Below are 19,672 nucleotides of genomic sequence, written 5' to 3'. Positions count from 1 at the left end.
ATGGCTCACGGAGGTGTCTGAATTCTTCAGGTTAAGGGGTGGAGCGGATGAAGTAGGGAGATGGTTCGAGGGCAGGCTGTTTTGCCAGTTCCCAGCCTGGGCAAGCAGTGGAGAATACCAGCAGATTTGAAAGAGGGAAACTGCAGCTAGCACGCAGAAATAAACGTTCTAGATTATGCTCCTTCTGCCACTGGTCTTCTGCACAACCTTGGCAAGTCACTTCCTTTCTCCATGCCTCTGTGAAGAAGTTAACATCTGCCATGCACTTGGAGACCCCTCAGATGGAAACGGTGATGGGAGCACGAAGTTCTGTCATTGCATTATTGGATAGGGCCACATTTGACATCACCAAGGTGCTGTCCTTTCCCCTCTGGTACATGATAGAATTGTCTACATAGGGTTGTTCCTGCTTAATTCCGTGTGCGGACAGCCTTATTCCAGCATAACAGCGTGCTTTGATAAATAGGAAGCAAAGTGTGGACACTCCCGAGTTATTTAGGAGCAGCCATAGCACTTTAAATTCACACCCTACCTTGATCTGCATTAATTTTCAAGTGTAGGAAATATCCACTTGTCTTGGGTCCACAGGTTCAAATCCAGATGAGGCTGCCTCCATCCTTCATCTTTCCAGCATAAGAAAACAGAGTTCCAGAAAGTGCCCTCACTGAATCTCTTAGACAAACTTCTAAGTAAAACAAAAGCCAAACCAGGTCCTGTCCCTCCTGGATGAATACAAAATCCCTGCAGTGCCTTGCCAAATGTCTCATTTGCTCCCCAGAGATGGCTGCATTTCAGTAGCGTTGCATAGAGTTGGGCGATTTTTTTTCCAGAAAAAAAAAAAACCATACAGATTTGGTATCACCAAACTGTTTTGCAGAGTCATATTGGTTTTGCCAAAATGTGTGCTTTAACAGTCAGCATGGATTCACCAAGGGCAAGTCATGCCTGATTAATCTAAATTGCCTTCTATGACGAGATAACTGGCTCTGTGGATGAGGGGAAAGCAGTGAACGCGTTGTTCCTTGACTTTAGCAAAGCTTTTGACATGGTTTCCCACAGACTTCTTGCCAGCAAGTTAAAGAAGTATGGGCTGGATGAATGGACTACAAGGTGGATAGAAAGTAGGCTAGATTGTCGGGCTCGACGGGTAGTGATCAATGGCTTCATGTCTAGTTGGCAGCTGGTATCAAATGGAGTGCCCCAAGGGTCGGTCCTCGGGCCGGTTTTGTTCAATATCTTCATTAATGATCTGGAGGATGGTGTGGATTGCACCCTCAGCAAGTTTGCAGATGACACTAAACTGGGAGGAGAGATAGATACGCTGGAGGGTAGGGTTCAGATACAGAGGGCCCTAGACAAATTAGAGGATTGGGCCAAAAGAAATCTGATGAGGTTCAACAAGGACAAGTGCAGAGTCCTGCACTTAGGACGGAAGAATCCCATGCACCGCTACAGACTAGGGACCGAATGGCTAAGCAGCAGTTCTGCAGAAAAGGACCTAGGGGTTACAGTGGACGAGAAGCTGGATATGAGTCAACAGTGTGCCCTTGTTGCCAAGAAGGCCAATGGCATTTTGTGATGTATAAGTAGGGGCCTTGCCAGCAGATTGGGGGACGTGATTGTTCCCCTCTATTTGACATTGGGGAGGTCTCATCTGGAGTACTGTGTCCAGTTTTGGGCCCCACACTATAAGAAGGTTGTGGAAAAATTGGAAAGAGTCCAGTGGAGGGCAACAAAAGTGATTAGGGGTGGGATCACATGACTTATGAGGAGAGGCTGAAGGAACTGGGATTGTTTAGTCTGCGGAAGAGAAGAATGAGGGGGGATTTGATAGCTGCTTTCAACTACCTGAAAGGGGGTTCCAAAGAGGATGGATCTAGACTGTTCTCAGTGTTAGCAGATGACAGAACAAGGAGTAATGGTCTCAAGTTGCAGTGGGGGAGGTTTAGGTTGGATATTAGGAAAAACTTTTTCACTAGGAGGGTGGTGAAACATTGGAATGTGTTACCTAGGGAGGTGGGGGAAATCTCCTTTCTTTGAGGTTTTTAAGGTCAGGCTTGACAAAGCCCTGGCTGGGATGATTTAGTTGGGGACTGGTCCTGCTTTGAGCAGGGGTTGGACTAGATGACCTCCTGAGGTCCCTTCCAACCCTGATATTCTATGAACTCTTCCACCCGTCCCCCAAAAAACTTTGAAAGTCAAAATGTTTCAATTCAACTAGAAACTTTTCCTTTCAAAATTTGCATCAATTTTATTAAACAATAAAAAAGATAAAATGCTGAAAATGGAAATGAAACATTGTGGTCAAGCTGAAATGTTGTTGATTCTTTGGACTTGCCAGTGAACATCCCCCCCTGCCCCCCCAAAAACCCAACAAACAGCTATTTGCTCAGCTCTAGTGTTGTCTCCACAGCTTGCGAAGGACATTGGGGTGAAGCGGCGCCCTGGAAAGTGTTAAATATTACAGTGGCAGAACTCCGAAGGAAAGCTAAGTGGGAACTCAACCATAGAACTTCTACCGCTGCTCTGCCCCCAAGGAGAAGAGGAGCCAGCTGAGTGACTCCGACAATTAACTTAGTTTCTAACCCAGTCCTTTTAAGGTAAATTTGCCAGCGTTAATAGAAAAAAGGTATTTTGTTTTTTCATCACCTGCCAAGTCACTTAAAAAATTGTTTTCCCCCTTCTCCCATTTGCACGCACGACTTAATTGCAACAGCTCTTTGACAGCAGATAGGTTCCAGAGAGCTGCCATTCCAGATGTCAGGAGCATGTTAACCGGAAAGGGCCCTTTAGGATATTTATGGTTTTAATTCCTCAGTATAGGGTTTTGTTCTGTCAAGCGGTGACTTACGAATTGCTACTCATTTGATCCTGTATTTCCACATCAGTGACACTTTATGAAGGGCTGCTGCCTTCACTGTACCACTGCAGATTTTATAATTTCCCAGTCTGCCAATGCAGCATTGGAAAAGGTGGGGGGAGGGGGGAAGAAGACCTGCAAAGAGAGCAGCTGGGAAACCAGGGAGGCCAAAGTTCTAACTGCAGCTCTGACGTCGATCCCCTGCGGGACGTGGCTAACTCTGGTAGACGTACACGTGCTAGCTCTGCTGGAGCGCGGGGTTAAAAATAGCAGTTGAGTCGCGGAAGCCTGGGTGGGGGCTCTCCTTGTACACACAGGGTTGTGTGGGATTGGACTTGAATGGCCACTAGTACCACTGCTATTTTTGGTGCTAGCTCAAGCAGAGGTAGTGCCTGTATATCTGTCCAAGCAAGACACCTCCCAGCTGCAATGTAAACTTACCCTAAGAGGTTACACAAGAAACCAAAGTGTCTTACAAGCCCTGGTGAAGTTATGATTTCCTGTCATTACCCAGCCATCTCCGTTTGTGGAATAAAAATCCACAGGGCATTTTATTCCCTCCCTCCCTCCAACCATAACAAATACATAAAATAAAGGGACTTTTTTATTTTATTTTGTCAATAAAATTGGCACTGGAAGCACCAATTTGAAGTGCATTTTTTTCTTCCCCCACCCCCAATCTGAAGGGAAATTGGCTCTTGACGAATGCAGGATTTTGTTTTGCCGTGGTTAAATATAAATTGCTCTCAGCCTGTTTCTCTTCCCCCCACTCCTGATGAAAGACACTCTCCGCACCTTTGTGGCTTTCCCTCCAGGCGGCCTCCGATGGAGATGCCCTCCCGAGAAATGCTCCAGGCGTCCTTGGTCTTTGCCAGTGCAGTCCCCCTCCACCATACTCCCATATAGGGGTCAGACACTTGGCTCCTCTGCTGCCAAAAAGCAGCTTGCCGGCAAGCCTCAAGCCATGTGTGCACAGGAAGGCAGGCTGAGTAGTCAAGGAATAGGGGACCGAAGAGAAAGACGTGAGGTGCGTCAAGCCAACTTTGCAAGAGCCCTGCAGGCTGCTCCTAGGAGAGCCTACAAATGATCTAAGCCAAGCCTGGAAGGGGCCTGCCAAGGGGATATGGAGGGTTCTCAGCTCAATTCTTGACAGGGCCATGGCTGCAATGGGCACTGCTCGGCCCGAAGCAGATGCTGTAGAGAAAGACCCTTCCATTCCCTCCAGGAGGGCAGCAGGTAGTGATGGTTTTTACTCCTGCTCTCCACCACGTTCCTTGCTCTGCATCCATAGACAGGTCAACAGGCCTCACATCTGTCAGCACAGAGTTCACCCACTGGTTCCAAAGCCACGGGCACCCTGGCAGACTGAGGCTGCCCCCTGTTTAACCAGGAGCCGCATCGTGCGGGTTAGGTCTCTACGGGGCAATGCTCCAATTAGAGTCCGTTCTGCCCTCCTGTGTATTGCAGCCCCTTCAGCTGCACCCAGCTATCTCTGCACTGAGCCCACTCAAACCAAAGCATCGCAGCCCGCAGGAGACCAGACGATGACGTGCTGCACACAGAGAACAGGCGCAGCCGAGATACACCAATGCCCAATGCCCCCGCAATGGCAGAGCGTTGATTAGGTGAGATAGAGCCGGATAATCCTAGCAAGTGACACACCGCACATGCTGCAGAGGAGAGCAAAAAATACCCCAAGGTCACTGCGGACCAGACATAGGGGAAAAATTCCTTCCTGACCTCGGACACAGCGACCAGTTAGTCCCTGAGCAAGTGAACAAGAACCAGCCAGCCAAACACCTGAGAGAGAGCCAGCCCTGAGAGTCCTGCTTCCCATCAACAGGCTGGGAACTCCATGCTACCCCCAGTTATGTCCACACTGTAATTAAACCCTGCAGTTGGCTCATGTCAGCTGACTCGGGCTTGTGGGGCTGTAAAATTGCAGCGCAGACATTCGGGCTTGGGTTGCATATGCTACGATTTTACAGCCCACCCCCGTCAACCCAAGTCACCTGCAAGGGCCAGCTGCGGGGAGAGGGACATAACTGCAGTGTAGACATACCTCAGTGGCTAATTGACTACCCTAATCTTGTTTTATCTGCATGCGTGATTGTGCTGCCACTCCTCTGGCTTAAAAGGTACAATATCCTTTCAGGCCTGGGCTATTAATTAAAACCCAATCATGTTAATTTTAATGCCAAGTTTGAAGTTCCTTACTGCATTTTAGTCAGGTAATTGCCACTTGAAAGTGGTTTAAAGTGATGTCTTTATTAGACAACACAATACAGAAGGCTGACATCATATCCTTTAAACGTTCAGTGCTCATTCCCAAGGCTGCCAGGGTCTGTACCTCTGATCTAAAACAAGAATTGCTTTTGTCTCTGAAGAAGCCAATTCCATGGCAAGAGAAATCTTCAACAGGAGAACGATTCTAGATAGGTTCTTGTACCACGCCCTTCACCACAGCGTCCAAGCACCTTCCAGCAGTGTGTTAAATGACGTCACTAACACCGGGCACAGAATTCTGTGTTGCAAAAGACTGAGGTTTTGGAATTTTTTTGTATTCCTCATCAAAATAAGGAATGTTTTCAAATTTTTGGAGGGAAAAAAAAAAAAAAAGACCCATTTCTCGCTGCCTTGTCCTTCCACCCCTTGCCCCGAGATTTCATCCTGAAGCCCTCCCCACCCACCCACCCCGAAACCTTCCTAGCTAAATTTTTGTAAAAACCAATACACTTCTGAGAAAAGTTTTAGTTTTGACAAATCAGCATTTTCAAACCAAAAAGGTTTCCTTCCTCTAGTTACGTCTTTGTCCTCTCTCCAGGGGAGCAATGCGTGCAGTGGAATATCTTGTTTTGGCAGGGTTCTTGAGGTTTGATTTAATTAAAGATCCATGTTGCTATTCTGGCCAATGGAATATCTGGCTGATTTTCAATGAGGTTCCCCTGAAGGGCTGAGACTGCCACGTGGGAAGGAGGAGGGCAGCTGGGGTAACAGATAGACCTTTGTTTGGCAAGCGGAACCACTGCTGATACAAGATCCATTTATTAGCAGAGGAAGACACGGCAGGCTGGGTTTGGGTTCTGAGAAATCTCGGTGAATGGTTTGAACCAGAGCTCGTTTGGATGCAACCCCAAAGAAGCTGGGTCCTGCAGTGACTCTGGATAAATAGCTCCAGTTTTAGCCACGTTTGTTGGATCAGTGCAGCTTATACAAGGGTTTACAGGTGCGGTGACTGAGGCCCCAACAGATCACCAGTCAAAGGAGTGGCACAGTAACATCCAAGGGCTCCAGCTGAATTCAGGGCCCAATTGTGCTGGGAGTTATGCAGATACAAAGCTCTTCCCCAAAGAGCTTACAATCCAAAGAGACCCCTTTCTACAGATGGGGAACTGAGACAGAGAGACAAGAGACTTACCAAAGGTCACCCAGCAAGTCCATGGCAGAACAGGGAATAGAACCCAGCACTCCTGAGCTCCAGTGTAGAGGCCACTTCTTCCTCCAGCCAAGCGCCCTGGCCTGCTTTGTATCTGCCCGTGGGGAAATAGCCCCGCTGCAGCACCAGACACCACCTGCATGCTTGAGCCAGGGCGGCCTCATGAGGTCATAGTTCGGCACCCGCTACTGAGGCAGGATCACAGTGGGAAGCTACAGCTGCCACCGACACAGGGAGCTGAGCTGGGATTTCACCACCCTCAGGGTAAGCTTGAGGCTTTCCCACGTGCCCTGGGAGCAGATGAAGTCAACATCTGTGGAGCTCAGGGCTGCTCTAGGGGCTTGACTGGCAGCCGCTCTGCTACCATAACACAGTGAGGCAGTGGCTTGAAGTGCCAACCAGACAGAGAGGTCCCAGTGGGCTCCTAGCTCAGAGCATTAGCCGTGCTCTGTCTTCTCTCATTTCACCAGTCGCTCATCCCCATCCTCCGTTCCTTTGTTCTTTCACGCTCAGGCTCTATTGCACCGTCTGCCTGTCTTGCATTCTCTCCCAGTCTAGGTTGCACTCCTACTTTCCCTCTTCCACTTTCTCTCGTTCATCTCGTGTTTTTTTTTTAAATGGCCCTCCCTTCCTCTCACTCTCTCCCTTTCCCTGCAGAGATTAAATCCAATGATTTTTACACCGAGATCCTCTGGCAGGCTGGTATTACCAGGGGAGAAGGCCCATAGCAAACGCAAATGAAATTACAAATCACCTTTACATAAATGCAGGGGAGGGAGGAGATACGATATGTCTGCTAGAGGATAAGAATAATCGTCCAGAGCTCCGACTACCATGCTCCAAACATGAGGCTTTAAAAATGGCTGATCCCCACCCCTTTGCTGCAATGACTCAGCCACAGGGCTCCTGCTGACCCCAGCCCGCAGCGGCTAGAGCTGCACAGGACAATTCCAGTGCCTACTGCATGGAGAGAAGGGTCCTCTTCTTAGCCTGCGTGATGCCCATATCTGCCTCCTTTCCCCATTCGGCGCCAGAGGGTGCCTCAAGCGGACATCACTGCCTGTGTCTGGTAGGCTCCCAGGGGATGGAAGGGCCCACATCCTTCACTCCCAGTAGCCTTGAACAAAGAGAAGAGGCGATAACAAGGTTCTTAAGGCTGCCCTCCTGTTGGCCTCTCTGGAAGTGGCCCGTTCCCCCACATAGCCTCTGCTCCGATTCACCAGCAAGGCCTGGTTAACAGGTAGGAGTCTCCTCATCTCCCTCAGAGAGGCGGGGAGGGAAACTTGACTGGGCTTTTCAGGCCATTGTGGGTTCGGTGCGAGTTCTGACCCAAGATTTGGGTCAGTTCTTATTTCCCCTGGTCTGGCGACCCCCATCCTAGCTCTCAGGAATGACAGGGCAGGCACCAGCGCTGAAATTGCAGCTAGCAGCTCCCAGTCACAGGAAGGGGGAGCTCAAGGCCATCCCTGCGATGGATGTCTCCAGTGAGCCAAGCCCCCTGTGCGGCTACCAAGAAAACAGGCAATCAGGCCAGTAGCAGCTTGCTCAGATGGGATCATCCTCCCCCGCATCCCTCCTTCAGAAGATGAGCAATGCACACTATCAGCACGCCAGAAATACAGCGTCAACGTGGCAGCCAGAGTGCTGACGGACACCTGGTGGGAGTACCGAATGCTCTGCGTGGAAGATTTGGCATCTGTCAAAAGGCGGAGAGGCTGCGGAGGGAGCAGTCCCCAGGAGCCGGAGGCATGGACCAGGGCTGTGTCAGGCGGAGAAATGAATGGAATTCTTCACAGCGTGTTTCCAGGAGCAATTACTCGTGTGCCACCTCATCCCTGCATAAATTGTTCCCTGAACTTTGTTATGTACCAAGGGCTGCAGCTGCTTGCTGGGCTGCTAGACTAGCAGCCAAATGCTAAGTGCTATACTTAGTTTGTCGTCAACTCTGGCAGATTATTACAAAGGTTGCTTCACACAGAGCGGGCGATTGGGTCTAGTGGTTAGAGCACGGGGTCGGGTGACCTGAGCTCTAGGGCCATTATTTATATTAAGACAGCACAGGGAGGCTTCTACAACAAACAACCACAACATCAGGGCCCCCTTGTGCCAGGCACTTGACCAAATACACAGGCAGGGCTAAGGGACGTAAGCGAGCAGGCCTTGCTGGTGAAGCTGAGCAGAGAGGTTAAGTGGGGGAAATGGACCATGCTGGACACCGACAAGGCCTTGACAAGAGACATTCCTGGCCCTAAGGAGCTTACAATCTAAATAGACAGAGTGGGAGAAAGGAATGATCATCACCATTTAATAGATGGGGAAACTGGGTCCAGATTTTCATAAGGGCTCAGCATTCAGCAGCCCCCCATTGTGACACTCCTGGCTAGAATTGCCAGACCCCAGTTCCCACTCTGCTGAGTTCCTTTGTAAAGAACTCTGAAAGTCTGGCTTCTAAATGATTTGCAGAACCAGGAACTGAATCTAGATTTCCTCGAGTCCCAGTCCAGTGGTTAAAATGGCCAGCTCTGCCCGCGATTTGTTGGTAAATTAGATCCTCTCTCTGCCCTTTGCTTTCCCCATCTATAAAATGGGGATAGGGATCTTTGAGATCTATGGATGAAAAGCACAGAGGGTTATTGCTAATGAGACCCTTTCAGATAAATATCATTTAGATTTAAATGTATGCACTGCCTCCAAGCCAAGATCCTTGATCAGAACACCCTGAACTTTGTGGCAATTCAAATGAGGCTCTGAATCCAAACTTTGCAGCAGCTCATCCTCCTCTTTGAACCTGTGCGTGTAGGCAGAAGGCAAAACTCCAGACAGCTCAGGGTTTGGCTTAGATTCAAACATGCGTTCAAAGTTCAGATACTTCTCCAAAGCACACGTGAATTATTTGAACCTCTCGATTCTGTAACATTGGAGAGGAGAGTCCAAGGATCTTGGTAAGATCTCTTGGTCCAGCATCCAGATGTTCAGAAAACAAGAATTCCATTTGGCAAAAGATGTTGAGGTTTCAAGATTTGTTTTTAATCCATGCTGGAAAGAAAACAAGAGACATCCCTCCAGAGCACTCACCCTTCACGTGGGAGACTCTGGTTCAAATCCCTGTTCAGAATCAGGCCCCCCGCCCTGATCGAATGACAACTTCACTAAATTCCCTTACAGTTTCAGCTGAGTACAGTATTCCTCTCCATGTCCTTTTTTACATTTCCTGTGGGCTGTGAAACAGCCACCATGTTCTGCCCCAGAAGCGGCTGCATTTTAGCAGAGCAAGAAGCAATCCCTGAATCTCGTCTGGATTGCAGTTTAAATCTGTGAAGAACTCTGGGGGCCATGGAGATGCTCTGATACCCCGTATGGCACATAGAGAGAGAGAGGAGCGATTTCTAGGATTATTACTCGTTATGTTCATAATTTAATAAAAAAGCAAAGTGAAATTAACAATTTATTAGAAGAGATTCAGACCCACATTCAAAGTCCCGGTCTGGAATTAGGCAAACTGCTTCCTGCGTATCCCAGATGAGTCCTCTAACCACCAGAATATAAAGTCAGAGTCTTGCTCTCTCAGTCACCCCAGTTAGAGCTGTTCCACTTTGTATAAATAATTAAATAGTCGTTTGCCCAGAGAGGCAGAGAGAGACAGAGACACGTTTCCGTGGAAAGTTTTGTTTCTTGAAAAATTGGCATTTTCCAACAAAAGGTGTTCAGTCTAAAGATACCCAGCCTGCTCTACCCTACTGGAAATGCCATGGCATGTTTCCTTGTACTATATTATTTAGCTACTAGATGTCTGTGAGTATGTAGTCCCAGTGAGGGTGTAGTCCCTGGTAAACAAGAGAGGCAAAGTTGGAACTCAAGCTGTGCTGAAACTTTGGTCTTAAAATTATAGCTATTTAACTTCCATCTCCTGTTTAAGGCAGACTGATTCAATACATCATGAGGATGGGAATGGGCAGATAGGAGTATTTTGGCACTTTGGTTTTCTGACCAGAACCTGGAAGGTCAAGGCAGCAAAAGGGAAAGATAAAGGTTTTGAGCTAAACCTTTTCAGATTTCAATATAGGTTTCATTTGGCTTGACTGAAATTTTAGGCTGAAGGCTCCAGGAAAGAGAGGTTTTTATTTTACCCACACTAGTTTGTTTACCCTTGTTCAGCGGTTCTATTTCCTTGATCTCAGAAATCTTAATGGGACAAAGGGATAGCAGACAGCTCCCTACAGTAGACTGGCCTTTTCTTATGTATGGATTTCAGAATGGTGATTAGGAGAAACCTCTACCCATCCTGAGCTAAAGAAGCATCTCCCTTTGTTGGCAGTAGTAATCGATTGCTTAGCTTTACTCCATGGGTCAGCCACTGAGGGCATGGCATGATCACACGAGTCAATACTTCCCACTGGTTAGATTGAGAGGAAAGATGGAATGGATACCTTTAGTGAAACCCACTTGTTGCTGGAAATTCAGTGCTGGAAATTCAGTAATTCTCTCTGAGTCCATATTGAACCAATATAGCCATAGGAGGTGCCATCTCCTCGGTGGAACATTAAGTGGAGGGCTGAATGACTAAAATACCTCCCAGGGTCATCTGCACACAGATAGGGTTATTAAACCCAGTGGTCCAAGCAAATTCCAGCCATCTGCCTATCTAAATAGTTACCCCTTTAGCATTGGTATGAGCTACCCCTCATGTGAGACCGCCCTGCAGTGTTACTGACATTTAATGACTGCTGCACTCCATCCCAGAGGTAGCTGCAAGTCAACGTGACTAAGCAATGCCTACATCTGTGGTCTGTAAAGCACTTTGGGATCCATCAGGATGAAAGAAGCTATATAAATTGAAGTTATTATTGTTATGGCTCCGGTTATGAAAGCCGAGAGAACCAGTTTTGGGAGAGGGTCAACATAAATCATCTTTTTACAGCAGTCAGTTGAGGAGGCTTTGCCAGAAGCAAAAGGCAGTATTGAATGGGAGACTGCCAAAGACCCCCTGCCGCAGGAGGTGGTGCTGGCAATTCAGTAGATGGTGCTCCTCCCTCACATCACTTATAAATAATGCATCAGCATATTATTGGGTGCCGCCTTTTGCATGCAACATAAAATGGAGGCATTGATCATTTGTGGGCGTTAAAGATATCATAGCACTTTCTGCAAGAGCAAGGGGGTTAACCTCAGGCTCTCATTAAATGCCAGCTTTCCTAAATCCCCCTGCAGTTTCAGTTGGGTACACTATTCTTCACATCCTTTCCTAAACTTCCTGTGGGCTGTTAAATAGCTACCGTGTTGTACCCCAGAAGCGGCTTGCATTTTAGTGGCGCAAGAGTGCACATCATCTGGATTTCAATTTAAGTTTATAAAGACCTCTGGGACCCATGTTGGCACTCCGATACCCCATGCAGAGCGTGGCAGAGAAAGAGACGAGATATCTAGGGTTAATCTTCAGTGTTATGTCTATTATGAGTTTTAAAAAACCCAAAGCAAAGTGAAATTAGCAACAATTTATTAAAGGAGATTTGTGATCTGCGGAAACACATGGTCTCCAAACCCAATTAGGATCCTGGGCCTATCAATCCACAGCAGTTTGCTAGCACCCTTCAGCACAGTCATCCCTGACTGATACATTTACAAGGGAGAAAACCACACGAGACATAAGAGGATTCTCCTTCTTAAGTGTTTAAAACCTATTACCAAAATAGGTGTGTAATGTTTCCATTACAAATATCATTCTAACACTTTCTGATTCTTCCCTCCCCTCTTTACTCTGAAGTGTGTAAGCTATTATGGAACAAAAAGAGGCCACCATTTAAATCTCATTCACTCCAGCTCCTGATGGATGTTTTCTCCTCTGAAGCTCAGTTTCACATAAAAGCATAACGGTGTAATGCTGTAAATCTGGTTTACATCAGCTTTTATGGGAGGCTGGGCCAAATCTTGGTCTAAATTACTAGTTTATTCCTCAGAGTGGTTAGTTGGTAAATATATTTTTCTAAGTGGCATTTGAAAAAACGGTGTGAAGTTGTTGGTAGCGGCATAGAATTAACATGGCTTCTTCAAATAAGCTTTTTGTGGTGTATTGTCCATTGCCACAAGAGTTAAAACTAGAGCAGGGCAAACAACAGATATTTTTGGCAATTCATTGCTGGATGAACCAAAAACATTTTTCAAATTTTTCAGTGAATCTAAAAGTTAAAACAATAATAATTTAAGTCAAATTAAACATTTTGTTTGATCCAAAAATATTTTTGATTTGGATTGTAAACTTTTTAAATGTTTAAACTTAAATTAAAGGGACTTTTAAAACAAAAAACTTTTCATTTCAAATAGAAAAAAACAAAACATTGTTTCAAAAAAGTGTTGAAATGAATCATTCTGAATTGTTTTTATTTTTGCAATCTTCCCCCCAGCAGAACAAGTCAGTGGAATTGACACAAATTCACAATGATGTTCTCTCACCAAATCTGCATTTTTTGGCCAAAAAAAGTTTTGGTCAAAACATTTCACACAGCTCTAGTTCACACACACAGTATTTATCATGTAACAGTCAGAACAGTTTGTCCCTGTATAGGGTCCCTCATAATAGAGAAGAAGCAGGACTCTGCTGCTCGACACAGACCAATCCTTGCTTCTCTCTGGCCTTCCAGATGCCATATTGAGTAACACAGCCTATGCTGCTGACTGTCTAACTTTCTCTACCAGAAGCTCTCAAAATGATTTATAGATTAATGCAGTAAAGCTCACAGCAAGCAAGAAAATTCCAATTCTCTCTTATACATGGGGAAACTGAGGCAGCACAGCATGGGGAAATGACTTGGCTGAGGTCACAGTGCAAGTCAGGTACAAAATTGGAAACAATCCAAGAGTCCGGTCTCCCTGTTCTAACCACTAGTCCACAATGAAACAAACATACGCACATGCCCAAGGTACAATGCCTCGCATAATGGGGCCATGACCCTAAACTAGGGTGTCCAGATGGTGCCATATTAGCAATGATACAGAATTATATCTCCCGCAGATGAGACGGTGACTGTTGTGTCAAAATACAGAGTGCTGGTATGGGATTATATCCTTCCCAGAGTGCTCAAGGATGGAAATAGATCTATGGATAACACTGCATTTCTTCTGCACTGCAGCACAGATCTCTACCAGTATAGCTAACGGGTCAACTCCATTAGCTGGTAGCAGCAGCAGGTAGTTGTACTCTAATGGACCAGTCATAAGAGGATATTGTGAGACACATTGCAAGGACAAGCAGTAAGTACCACTACTACTTGGGGTGGATATTTACCCTGTACAAAAATACCACACTCCACTTAGCTAAAGCAGGGGGTAAATTTCCAGAACAGGGGATAAACACCGTGCCTCCCATATGGGGAATGGAATAAATACTGACTTGCAAGTACCCAGATCCAGGGGTAAATAGCAGCTGTTAGAGGTTTCTTGCACCTGCCTCTGAGCAGCTGGTACTGTCCACTGTCAGGACAGGATACTGAGCTAAATGGACCTCAATGGTCTGATCTGATCATTTCTATGTTTTATCCAGCAAGACGGTGAGTATCCACCTGGCTTTCCAAGATAGACACTGGTCCCCACCACACCACACACACACAATGGCGGGCAAGTTCCCATGCCACCCGCTCAGGGCTAGGAACAACACCACCTTGTCTACCCACCCACCTACCCCGAGCCCTCGCTCTGGCGAGCCATAGGTATAGGGCATACCCTGATCCTATCCATCACATGCTGGATTGCCCTGCTGTTCGCTGCACAGAAATGCTGCTTTGCTTTGCAGACAGAGATGAGCTACTGCAGACAGCTCTACGACCTGCAGCCTGGACCTGAATCAGCAACTAAGGCCCCTGTCTGCAGGCGCCTGCATCTTCCCAGGAGTCAAAATTTCTCCAGCTTGCCCCCTCTCTTCTCTTCCCCACCCCTTGACATTTAAATTCCTACAAAGCCTTTTAAAGGCAATGCTCCCTCAGCTGCCTATAGCGAATAGTTCTCCTTTTCTTCCCCCCTCCCTCTCATGTGCCAAGTCAGCTGTTCCAGAGGCAGTAATTCCTATCAGGGACTGACGGGCGATACTGCCTCCAGCAGTGATGGCTAAGCAGGCGTGGGAGGCTGGCAAGCACAGCAAAGAAATTAACAAATGTCAGTTAAACTGGAGCCTCTCTCAGGCCAGCATGGTGCTGCATTCTAGCTTCTAGCCATCTCAGGTTTTGATACTACTGTACTTTTCACACTTTTCTTATAATATTGCTTTGACTTTCTATTGTGCCTTCTGTAGTGTCCCCCACTACCGAGAGGTGATAAGGAAGACTGCTGTCACGAATACAGAGGGGGGCTGCTGGATACAGGTAGATCTTGCTGTTCTCTTGGGTTTCCAGGTTTCTAACTAGCGCAGCTTATGCTACTGACTGTCACCTCTACAAACACTTCACAGATTATTGCTTTATCCCCACAGCAGGTTGGGAGAGATCAATTATCCCTTACAAATGGGGAAACCGAGGCACAGCACTGGGCAGTGACTTGCCTAATCTCCCTGCTCTAACCATTAGACCACACTGAACAAAAGAAAGCATAGTGCCATTACTGACAAGAATACTCCAGAACCCCGGTGCCATATTCCTGCAGCATACTCAGTACCTAAACGACAGCCATTTGGCATGATCTCACCTTTGGCTCTCAGACTTTGACTGCCTTCTTGTCCCCTGTCCTAATCATCAATATTGATTTTACTACCTGCATTATTATCCCATTTGGGAATCTATTTTCTTGTTTTTGTGGAGATTGTGGTTTATAGCACAAGCCCTCGTTTTAGCCCATCGCAGAGTAATTATCTTGCCCCAGTACACTGAGAAATCATTGGGCTTTCCTCCCACTTCTCCACAGCCAAGTGGTTTGGTTTATTATTACAGAGCACAGCAGAGCAATTGCAGGTTACTGAGCTGCAGGAGAAAGCCAAGGCTCTGGAGTAATGTGGCCCCCTGCAGATCTACTATCTGGGGGCCAAGTCTGTCATGTAGCCAGCCCCTATTCCTCAGGTGTACAGGCCACATGGCTCTCAGCCTTTGCCCTGGGATGGGCAAACCTAGGTAGAACTCTTCCTTCTTTTCTTGGCATTTTGGGTCTTTGTCATGGTGAGAAAACAATTCCCAGGGAATAATTAGAGCGAGGAGAAGTTCTTACCACATCCCTGTCTGCAGGGCCTAAGAGTGGCATTCCTACAGAGGGAGCTGTTGATTCCAGGCCCTGAGAAGAAGAGGAAGAGGCTATTCCCCCTTTTATTCCCATCTCTGCTGCCCTGGAACCCACCCACACAGGAATGTAATGGGCTAATGCCAGGACTCACCTCTCCTTCCTGATGGCACAGCAAGACTCTCCTGCTTTCACTTCCCCTGTTATTGCCTCCTCTGAGGGTGTTGGCTGGCCTGTATCTGAGATATCCTCATGCTTGGTGTGGCTTGTTCAGAGCTCTTAGGAAGCAGCAGCAGCTTCCTCTTTTGCAATGGGATTCACAGTCTGAGGTGGTGAAGCAAATGGACACATTCTGGGGAGAGGATGAGCCCAGCTGGGACAGATTGGAAGAGCCACAGGTGGCTAATCAGTAGCAGCAGCTACCAGGGAGCAGAGATCATTTAAACAAAACAGAGATGTTCCCGTCTCACAGGCAGACACAGGGATTTGGCAAACCTGTCCTCCATTCCAGAACACACGGGCTCTCCACTCTCTCTTTCCCTCACCCCAGATTTCCTCCACATCTAAACAAGAGGTCCCTTCCCTGAAGTCCAGAGGTACTTGTGTAACATGCTTGCCCACTGTGTGCTGTGTCCTCTTCTGATGGAAGATAACAGTCTATGACTATTACCAGCTAATGGAGTTAACCCTTTCGCTTAAGCAGTAGAGGTCTGAGCTGTGGTGGTCCTGCATTCATGCTCTACTCATGACCCATGCAGAGGATTGTTGTATTTAGATCAATCTCTATTGCAAACCTCTGGATTCTTTTTAACTCTGCTCCTTAACCCTAGACCTCATTCTTTCCCCAGAAGGCAAAGAGGCACCATGGTTAGAAAGCAACCCCTCCAGTGCTCATACATCACCAGGCCTATTACAGCTGCTGGGTAACCCGCCCCGAGTGACCTGTTTTGAGAGTGGGGCTTCCTGACCCCTGCACCCAATTAGCAGAACAGACGATGTGGAACGTGCACTTGACACTGGTGTGATTTAATGATAATAACTGGGTTTCAAATATTTATTACAATGGCTGTTTTTAATAAATATTTCATGAATGCTAATTTTTTCTCTCCCCCTCAGTTGCCAGCTCTGTGGTCTTAATTTGCCTTAATGAGGATAAAAATTGCTCTGATAAATTACTTCCTCGTACATGCACAGGAGGTGAGAGAGGTGCTCTCTTGAAATGTTAGTTAGGAGCAGCTGAGGGCCTGGCTTTGGTGAGTGGGCTCTGAGCTTTGCAGCACAGTGGAAAACGGTGGACTGACAGAAGGCAGGAGACAATTCTGTCTATTCAAAAGAAATATCTGCTAGCAAATCGGGAAGCAGTGTAGCTCATGATTAGGGGGCTGGGCTGTGACTCAAAAGAGCCGATATGATCTGATCTGTTTCTGCCCAAGGTCAAGTCACTTCCCTGCTCTATGCCTCAGTTTCATAGAATATCAGGGTTGGAAGGGACCTCAGAAGGTCATCTAGTCCAACCCCTTGCTCAGAGCAGGACCAATCCCCAATTTTTGCCCTAAATGGCCCCCTCAAGGATTGAGCTCACAACACTGGGTTTAGCAGGACAATGCTCACACCACTGAGCCATCCCTCCCCCACACTGACCCTTTCTGTGTCCCTTTATTTGCATTGTAAGCTGTGTTGGGCCGGCACTGTCGCTCACTCTACGTTTGCACAGTGCCTGGGATACAAATCACTCTAGGAATTCCCATACTACTACTAATAATGTGGCTAATTTAATTTCTTTGCTCTTCTTTGGCACTGCTCCAGGGCCTGTTATCCAGGGATCTCACAGTGCTTTACAAACGTTCATTCAGCCACATGCCAAACCCGTGAGATCGCTCAGGTTTGGAATGTCCTCCCTTTTCTCATCATCATCATCATCATGCGGCCAGTTCTGGGGTGAAACTCAGCAGCTGTTTAACACCACATGGCATCACTGCACAACAGTTTATGTTTCATTAGTATTTGTGATTGGTTTCTGGGGATGTCCCTGAATCCTGGGAAACCTGCGCCCACCTTTAGGCAGGCAGAGTGTAATTACCCAGCTAGAAATTTGGCTAAGGCACCAGGGTTAATACTGCTATTTAATGTAAAGCACCATGACATTTTTAAATCTCATAAAGAGTTAGGGCCTTATTTTATATAGTTCATCTGAATGCCAGCACAGCTCCCCCTAAAAGCATCCTGGGGAGCTGATTTAGAGTCAACTCAGTGGGAAAATGTGCCTACGAAGGACCAGATCCTACATCTAATTTTTACACACTGTGAATGTGTCTTTGCTGGATCAGCATCTAAGGCCCAGATCCTCCAAGGAATTTAGGTTCCTAACTCCCATTGATTTCAATGGCACTTAATTGCCCAGATAACTCTGAGGATCTAGGTCTAAATCACAAACGCCACTCCCTGCACCACTGACGTGTCATTGTAGGGATCTCCTACCCAAATCGTGACCTGGCTGCCTAACCCTGCTTGGTTTACAAGATCCATCAGGATCACATAGGGTGACCAGATGTCCTAATTTTATAAGGACAGTCCCGATATTCGGGGCTTTGCTTTATATAGGTGCCTATTACTGCTCCCACCCTGGTCCTGATTTTTCACATTTGCTATTTGGTCACACTAGGATCACAGCATAAGCCATTATGGCTGTTGTATTTCCATTCCATTGGTATCTATGCCATCTCCATAGCTCCCCCAGTCCCTGCCAGGGCGGGGCAGAAATAGCACAGCGTTCAAACCTACCTCCTAAACTTTAGGAAGGGTGTTGAACCTCTATCTAAATGGCTCCTCTCCCATCCCACAGATATTAACACAGTTAGTTGCACAACCCTGCTGTAAGGGAGAGAGGCTAAGTTCCCTCTAAACTGCGCTGCCAGGCTATCAAGGGCCATGGAGACACGCAGCGGGGAGAGGCGCTTCTCCCCCGGCCACTGGCTGCTGTGGTGAGAGAGGGCTGAGGGGAGTCCTCTCTCCCCACCGCAGCCCTGGGACAGCCTGCACCCTAATCCCTCATCCCCAGATCCTGCACCCCTAGACAGAGCCCTCAACCCCCCTACACCCCAACCCTCTGCCCCAGCCCTGAGCCCCCTCCCACACCCCAAACTCCTCATCCCTGGCCCCACCCCAGAGCCTGCACCCCCAGCCAGAGCCCTCACCCCAACCCTCTGCCCCAGCCCTGAGCACTCCCTGCACTCTGAACCCCTCAGCCCCACCTCCCCACACATCACCTCCGTATTGGTGCCCATAACAAAATTCATTCCGCACATGGATGTAAAAAATTAGAGGGAACGTTGGAGAGCAGTATTATTCCTATTTCACAGCAGGAACCATTGAGACACAGAGAGACTTGCTTGCACAATGTCACACAGGGACTTTAAACCAGGTGCCCTGAGCCTCCAAGCCAATGCCATAAGAGGCCAGACCTCCATTTCCTTCCGGGGAGCAAAATCTGTGTGCTTACATCTTATAACACAGAGAGCCTGGAGAACCCCTTTGATTTATTGCACTCTTCCGTTGCCAGCATCCCCATTTGGATTTCCCATGTGGCATTGGCCCTGGTCGGCTGCCAGGCCAGGCTGCATCAGCCTTGCACTGAATTTTTAAACAAACCCAACTCTGAGGCATCAGCACACTCAGCCCTCATAATAACTACAGAGGAGGGCATGCAAGAACAAGAAGAAAGAAAGACGTGTATTTCCCCGCACCCCACTCCCAGTGTGGGGGAAGCAGAGAGCATTTCCTTTGGAGCTGGGCTTCAGTGCTCGTGTGCATGTATGGGCTTGAGCCTTGGATTAATAGACACAGAGCAGAGGTGAAAGTAAGCCGGTACGGTCTGGTACAGCGTACCGGCAAGAGTCGGTACACAGCCGACCATACCGGCAGGGGGCAGCTTCCCCAGGCCGACAATTTAAAAGGGTAGTGGCGGCAGCCGGGAGCCCCAGCGATGATTTAAAGGGCCAGGGGCTCCAGTTGCTGTCAGATGCCCCAGGCCCTTTAAATCGCTGGAGGAGCCCCAGGGCTCCCGGCCGCCACTACTGCTACCATGGGGGCTCTGGCAGCGATTTAAAGGGCCTGGGGCTCCAGCTGCAGTAGCAGTAGCCAGGAGCCCTGGGCCCTTTAAATCACCGCCAGAGCCCTGGGGCTCCGGC

General features: G+C 47.7%; 1 long non-coding RNA gene across 1 annotated transcript in view; it reads right to left on the bottom strand.

Moving 5' to 3' along the window:
- LOC119846709 overlaps positions 1 to 16,367 on the bottom strand; it is a 114,885-nt gene extending 98,518 nt beyond the window's left edge. Inside the window, exon 1 of the long non-coding RNA XR_005289953.2 lies at positions 15,640 to 16,367. This is a non-coding gene — a long non-coding RNA (uncharacterized LOC119846709). The remainder of the gene's footprint in view (positions 1 to 15,639) is intronic.
- Between the last annotated feature and the right edge of the window lie 3,305 nt (positions 16,368 to 19,672).

The sequence above is a fragment of the Dermochelys coriacea genome, chromosome 22 (genome assembly GCF_009764565.3).
Source record: "Dermochelys coriacea isolate rDerCor1 chromosome 22, rDerCor1.pri.v4, whole genome shotgun sequence".
NCBI lineage: Eukaryota > Metazoa > Chordata > Testudines > Dermochelyidae > Dermochelys > Dermochelys coriacea.
This window is presented reverse-complemented; position numbering and strand designations above follow the sequence as displayed.